The sequence below is a fragment of the Osmia lignaria genome, unplaced genomic scaffold, assembly GCF_051020975.1.
Source record: "Osmia lignaria lignaria isolate PbOS001 unplaced genomic scaffold, iyOsmLign1 scaffold0045, whole genome shotgun sequence".
Lineage (NCBI taxonomy): Eukaryota > Metazoa > Arthropoda > Insecta > Hymenoptera > Megachilidae > Osmia > Osmia lignaria.
This window is the reverse complement of record NW_027478186.1, coordinates 23,707-32,356: the sequence shown is the minus strand read 5'-3', so window position 1 is coordinate 32,356 and position 8,650 is coordinate 23,707.

Sequence of the window (8,650 nt, the reverse complement as noted above, 5' to 3'; positions counted from 1 at the left end):
CCTTGTAAAAAATAAAATAGATCAATTTTCATTCAAATATTGGATTATACTTTTTACGATCCATATAAATGTGCAAAAAATTTGAGATATTTTAAAATTTATAGGAATATCCCAAAATCCTTGTAAAAAACAAAATAGATCAATTTTCATTCAAATATTGAATCGTACTTTTTACGATCCATATAAATGTGCAAAAAATTTGATATTTTAAAATTTATAGGAATATCCCAAAATCCTTGTAAAAAACAAAATAGATCAATTTTCATTCAAATATTGGATTATATTTTTTACGATCCATATAAATATACAAAAAATTTGAGATATTTTAAAATTTATAGGGATATCCCAAAATCCTTGTAAAAAACAAAATAGATCAATTTTCATTCAAATATTGGATTATACTTTTTACGATCCATATAAATGTGCAAAAAATTTGAGATATTTTAAAATTTATAGGAATATCCCAAAATCCTTGTAAAAAACAAAATAGATCAATTTTCATTCAAATATTGGATTATACTTTTTACGATCCATATAAATGTGCAAAAAATTTGAAATTTAAAATTTATATGAATTATCCCAAAATCCTTGTAAAAAACAAAATAGATCAATTTTCATTCAAATATTGGATCATACTTTTTACGATCCATATAAATGTGCAAAAAATTTGAGATATTTTAAAATTTATAGGAATATCCCAAAATCCTTGTAAAAAACAAAATAGATCAATTTTCATTCAAATATTGGATTATACTTTTTACGATCCATATAAATGCGCAAAAAATTTGAGATATTTTAAAATTTATAGGAATATCCCAAAATCCTTGTAAAAAACAAAATAGATCAATTTTCATTCAAATATTAGATCGTACTTTTTACGATCCATATAAATGCGCAAAAAATTTGAGATATTTTAAAATTTATATGGATATCCCAAAATCCTTGTAAAAAATAAAATAGATCAATTTTCATTCAAATATTGGATTATATTTTTTACGATCCATATAAATGTACAAAAAATTTGAGATATTTTAAAATTTATATGGATATCCCAAAATTCTTATAAAAAACAAAATAGATCAATTTTCATTCAAATATCGAATTATACTTTTTACGATCCATATAAATGTACAAAAAATTTGAGATATTTTAAAATTTATATGGATATCCCAAAATCCTTGTAAAAAATAAAATAGATCAATTTTCATTCAAATATTGGATTGTACTTTTTACGATCCATATAAATGTGCAAAAATTTGAGATATTTTAAAATTTATATGGATATCCCAAAATCCTTGTAAAAAACAAAATAGATCAATTTTCATTCAAATATTGGATCGTACTTTTTACGATCCATATAAATGTACAAAAATTTGAGATATTTTAAAATTTATATGGATATCCCAAAATCCTTGTAAAAAATAAAATAGATCAATTTTCATTCAAATATTGGATCATACTTTTTACGATCCATATAAATATGCAAAAATTTGAGATATTTTAAAATTTATAGGAATACCTCAAAATCCTTGTAAAAAACAAAATAGATCAATTTTCATTCAAATATTGGATCATACTTTTTACGATCCATATAAATGTACAAAAAATTTGAGATATTTTAAAATTTATATGGATATCCCAAAATCCTTGTAAAAAACAAAATAGATCAATTTTCATTCAAATATTGAATTGTACTTTTTACGATCCATATAAATGCATAAAAAATTTGAGATATTTTAAAATTTATATGGATATCCCAAAATCCTTGTAAAAAACAAAATAGATCAATTTTCATTCAAATATTGGATCATACTTTTTACGATCCATATAAATGCGTAAAAAATTTGATATTTTAAAATTTATAGGAATATCCCAAAATTCTTGTAAAAAACAAAATAAATCAATTTTCATTCAAATATTGGATCGTACTTTTTACGATCCATATAAATGTACAAAAATTTGAGATATTTTAAAATTTATATGGATATCCCAAAATCCTTGTAAAAAATAAAATAGATCAATTTTCATTCAAATATTGGATCGTACTTTTTACGATCCATATAAATGTGCAAAAATTTGAGATATTTTAAAATTTATAGGAATATCCCAAAATCCTTGTAAAAAACAAAATAGATCAATTTTCATTCAAATATTGGATCATACTTTTTACGATCCATATAAATGTGCAAAAATTTGAGATATTTTAAAATTTATAGGAATATCCCAAAATCCTTGTAAAAAACAAAATAGATCAATTTTCATTCAAATATTGGATCATACTTTTTACGATCCATATAAATGTACAAAAAATTTGAGATATTTTAAAATTTATATAGATATCCCAAAATCCTTGTAAAAAACAAAATAGATCAATTTTCATTCAAATATTGGATCATACTTTTTACGATCCATATAAATGTACAAAAAATTTGAGATATTTTAAAATTTATATGGATATCCCAAAATCCTTGTAAAAAACAAAATAGATCAATTTTCATTCAAATATTGAATTGTACTTTTTACGATCCATATAAATGCATAAAAAATTTGAGATATTTTAAAATTTATATGGATATCCCAAAATCCTTGTAAAAAATAAAATAGATCAATTTTCATTCAAATATTGGATCATACTTTTTACGATCCATATAAATGCGTAAAAAATTTGATATTTTAAAATTTATAGGAATATCCCAAAATTCTTGTAAAAAACAAAATAGATCAATTTTCATTCAAATATTGGATCATACTTTTTACGATCCATATAAATGCGTAAAAAATTTGAGATATTTTAAAATTTATAGGAATATCCAAAAATTCTTGTAAAAAACAAAATAGATCAATTTTCATTCAAATATTGGATCATACTTTTTACGATCCATATAAATGTACAAAAAATTTGAGATATTTTAAAATTTATAGGAATATCCAAAAATTCTTGTAAAAAACAAAATAGATCAATTTTCATTCAAATATTGAATTGTACTTTTTACGATCCATATAAATGCGTAAAAAATTTAAAATATTTTAAAATTTATATGGATATCCCAAAATCCTTGTAAAAAATAAAATAGATCAATTTTCATTCAAATATTGGATTGTACTTTTTACGATCCATATAAATGCGTAAAAAATTTGAGATATTTTAAAATTTATATGGATATCCCAAAATCCTTGTAAAAAACAAAATAGATCAATTTTCATTCAAATATTGGATCATACTTTTTACGACCCATATAAATGTGCAAAAAATTTGAGATATTTTAAAATTTATAGGGATATCCCAAAATTCTTGTAAAAAACAAAATAGATCAATTTTCATTCAAATATTGGATCATACTTTTTACGATCCATATAAATATGCAAAAAATTTGATATTTTAAAATTTATATAGATATCCCAAAATCCTTGTAAAAAACAAAATAGATCAATTTTCATTCAAATATTGGATTGTACTTTTTACGATCCATATAAATGCGTAAAATGAAATATTTTAAAATTTATAGGAATATCCCAAAATCCTTGTAAAAACAAAATAAATCAATTTTCATTCAAATATTGGATTATACTTTTTACGATCCATATAAATGTGCAAAAAATTTGAGATATTTTAAAATTTATAGGAATATCCCAAAATCCTTGTAAAAAACAAAATAGATCAATTTTCATTCAAATATTGGATTATACTTTTTACGATCCATATAAATGTGCAAAAAATTTGAAATTTAAAATTTATATGAATTATCCCAAAATCCTTGTAAAAAACAAAATAGATCAATTTTCATTCAAATATTGAATTGTACTTTTTACGATCCATATAAATACACAAAAAATTTGAGATATTTTAAAATTTATAGGAATATCCCAAAATCCTTGTAAAAAACAAAATAGATCAATTTTCATTCAAATATTGGATCATACTTTTTACGATCCATATAAATGTGCAAAAAATTATTAAAAAAATTCAATTTAATTTTAATATAAAAATTAAATATAAAAATTAAATATTGATCTGTGGAAAAGATCAATTTAATTTTAATATAAAAATTAAATATAAAAATTAAATATTGGTCTGTGGGAAGGAAATCAATTTAATTTTAATATAAAAATTAAATATAAAAATTAAATATTGATCTGTGGGAAAGATCAATTTAATTTTAATATAAAAATTAAATATAAAAATTAAATATTGATCTGTGAGAAAGATCAATTTAATTTTAATATAAAAATTAAATATAAAAATTAAATATTGGTCTGTGGGAAAGATCAATTTAATTTTAATATAAAAATTAAATATAAAAATTAAATATTGATCTGTAGGAAGGAAATCAATTTAATTTTAATATAAAAATTAAATATAAAAATTAAATATTGGTCTGTGGGAAAGATCAATTTAATTTTAATATAAAAATTAAATATTGATCTGTGGGAAGGAAATCAATTTAATTTTAATATAAAAATTAAATATAAAAATTAAATATTGGTCTGTGGGAAGGAAATCAATTTAATTTTAATATAAAAATTAAATATAAAAATTAAATATTGGTCTGTGGGAAGGAAATCAATTTAATTTTAATATAAAAATTAAATATAAAAATTAAATATTGATCTGTGGGAAAGATCAATTTAATTTTAATATAAAAATTAAATATAAAAATTAAATATTGGTCTGTGGGAAGGAAATCAATTTAATTTTAATATAAAAATTAAATATAAAAATTAAATATTGGTCTGTGGGAAGGAAATCAATTTAATTTTAATATAAAAATTAAATATAAAAATTAAATATTGGTCTGTGGAAAGGAAATCAATTTAATTTTAATATAAAAATTAAATATAAAAATTAAATATTGATCTATGGGAAGGAAATCAATTTAATTTTAATATAAAAATTAAATATAAAAATTAAATATTGATCTGTGGGAAAGATCAATTTAATTTTAATATAAAAATTAAATATAAAAATTAAATATTGGTCTGTGGGAAAGATCAATTTAATTTTAATATAAAAATTAAATATAAAAATTAAATATTGATCTGTGGGAAGGAAATCAATTTAATTTTAATATAAAAATTAAATATAAAAATTAAATATTGGTCTGTGGGAAAGATCAATTTAATTTTAATATAAAAATTAAATATTGGTCTGTGGGAAGGAAATCAATTTAATTTTAATATAAAAATTAAATATAAAAATTAAATATTGGTCTGTGGGAAGGAAATCAATTTAATTTTAATATAAAAATTAAATATAAAAATTAAATATTGGTCTGTGGGAAAGAAATCAATTTAATTTTAATATAAAAATTAAATATAAAAATTAAATATTGGTCTGTGGGAAGGAAATCAATTTAATTTTAATATAAAAATTAAATATAAAAATTAAATATTGATCTGTGGGAAGGAAATCAATTTAATTTTAATATAAAAATTAAATATAAAAATTAAATATTGGTCTGTGGGAAGAAAATCAATTTAATTTTAATATAAAAATTAAATATAAAAATTAAATATTGGTCTGTGGGAAGGAAATCAATTTAATTTTAATATAAAAATTAAATATAAAAATTAAATATTGATCTGTGGGAAAGATCAATTTAATTTTAATATAAAAATTAAATATAAAAATTAAATATTGGTCTGTGGGAAGGAAATCAATTTAATTTTAATATAAAAATTAAATATAAAAATTAAATATTGGTCTGTGGGAAGGAAATCAATTTAATTTTAATATAAAAATTAAATATAAAAATTAAATATTGGTCTGTGGGAAGAAAATCAATTTAATTTTAATATAAAAATTAAATATAAAAATTAAATATTGGTCTGTGGGAAGGAAATCAATTTAATTTTAATATAAAAATTAAATATAAAAATTAAATATTGATCTGTGGGAAAGATCAATTTAATTTTAATATAAAAATTAAATATAAAAATTAAATATTGGTCTGTGGGAAGGAAATCAATTTAATTTTAATATAAAAATTAAATATAAAAATTAAATATTGGTCTGTGGGAAGGAAATCAATTTAATTTTAATATAAAAATTAAATATAAAAATTAAATATTGGTCTGTGGAAAGGAAATCAATTTAATTTTAATATAAAAATTAAATATAAAAATTAAATATTGATCTATGGGAAGGAAATCAATTTAATTTTAATATAAAAATTAAATATAAAAATTAAATATTGATCTGTGGGAAAGATCAATTTAATTTTAATATAAAAATTAAATATAAAAATTAAATATTGGTCTGTGGGAAAGATCAATTTAATTTTAATATAAAAATTAAATATAAAAATTAAATATTGATCTGTGGGAAGGAAATCAATTTAATTTTAATATAAAAATTAAATATAAAAATTAAATATTGGTCTGTGGGAAGGAAATCAATTTAATTTTAATATAAAAATTAAATATAAAAATTAAATATTGGTCTGTGGGAAGGAAATCAATTTAATTTTAATATAAAAATTAAATATAAAAATTAAATATTGGTCTGTGGGAAGGAAATCAATTTAATTTTAATATAAAAATTAAATATAAAAATTAAATATTGATCTGTAAGAAAGATCAATTTAATTTTAATATAAAAATTAAATATAAAAATTAAATATTGGTCTGTAGAAAAGATCAATTTAATTTTAATATAAAAATTAAATATTGATCTGTGGGAAAGATCAATTTAATTTTAATATAAAAATTAAATATAAAAATTAAATATTGGTCTGTGGGAAGGAAATCAATTTAATTTTAATATAAAAATTAAATATAAAAATTAAATATTGGTCTGTGGGAAGGAAATCAATTTAATTTTAATATAAAAATTAAATATAAAAATTAAATATTGATCTGTGGGAAAGATCAATTTAATTTTAATATAAAAATTAAATATAAAAATTAAATATTGGTCTGTAGGAAAGATCAATTTAATTTTAATATAAAAATTAAATATAAAAATTAAATATTGATCTGTGAGAAGGAAATCAATTTAATTTTAATATAAAAATTAAATATAAAAATTAAATATTGATCTGTGGGAAGGAAATCAATTTAATTTTAATATAAAAATTAAATATAAAAATTAAATATTGGTCTGTAGAAAAAATCAATTTAATTTTAATATAAAAATTAAATATTGGTCTGTGGGAAGGAAATCAATTTAATTTTAATATAAAAATTAAATATAAAAATTAAATATTGGTCTGTGAGAAAGATCAATTTAATTTTAATATAAAAATTAAATATAAAAATTAAATATTGGTCTGTGAGAAAGAAATCAATTTAATTTTAATATAAAAATTAAATATAAAAATTAAATATTGGTCTGTGGGAAAGAAATCAATTTAATTTTAATATAAAAATTAAATATAAAAATTAAATATTGATCTGTGGGAAAAATCAATTTAATTTTAATATAAAAATTAAATATAAAAATTAAATATTGGTCTGTGGGAAGGAAATCAATTTAATTTTAATATAAAAATTAAATATAAAAATTAAATATTGGTCTGTGGGAAAGAAATCAATTTAATTTTAATATAAAAATTAAATATAAAAATTAAATATTGGTCTGTGGGAAGGAAATCAATTTAATTTTAATATAAAAATTAAATATAAAAATTAAATATTGGTCTGTGGAAAGGAAATCAATTTAATTTTAATATAAAAATTAAATATAAAAATTAAATATTGGTCTGTGGGAAGAAAATCAATTTAATTTTAATATAAAAATTAAATATAAAAATTAAATATTGATCTGTAAGAAAGATCAATTTAATTTTAATATAAAAATTAAATATAAAAATTAAATATTGGTCTGTAAAAAAGATCAATTTAATTTTAATATAAAAATTAAATATTGGTCTGTGGGAAAGATCAATTTAATTTTAATATAAAAATTAAATATAAAAATTAAATATTGGTCTGTGAGAAGGAAATCAATTTAATTTTAATATAAAAATTAAATATAAAAATTAAATATTGGTCTGTGGGAAGGAAATCAATTTAATTTTAATATAAAAATTAAATATAAAAATTAAATATTGATCTGTGGGAAAGATCAATTTAATTTTAATATAAAAATTAAATATAAAAATTAAATATTGATCTGTAGGAAGGAAATCAATTTAATTTTAATATAAAAATTAAATATAAAAATTAAATATTGATCTGTGGGAAGGAAATCAATTTAATTTTAATATAAAAATTAAATATAAAAATTAAATATTGGTCTGTGGGAAGGAAATCAATTTAATTTTAATATAAAAATTAAATATAAAAATTAAATATTGGTCTGTAGAAAGGAAATCAATTTAATTTTAATATAAAAATTAAATATAAAAATTAAATATTGATCTGTGAGAAGGAAATCAATTTAATTTTAATATAAAAATTAAATATAAAAATTAAATATTGATCTGTGGGAAAGATCAATTTAATTTTAATATAAAAATTAAATATAAAAATTAAATATTGGTCTGTGAGAAGGAAATCAATTTAATTTTAATATAAAAATTAAATATAAAAATTAAATATTGATCTGTGGGAAAGATCAATTTAATTTTAATATAAAAATTAAATATAAAAATTAAATATTGGTCTGTGGGAAGGAAATCAATTTAATTTTAATATAAAAATTAAATAT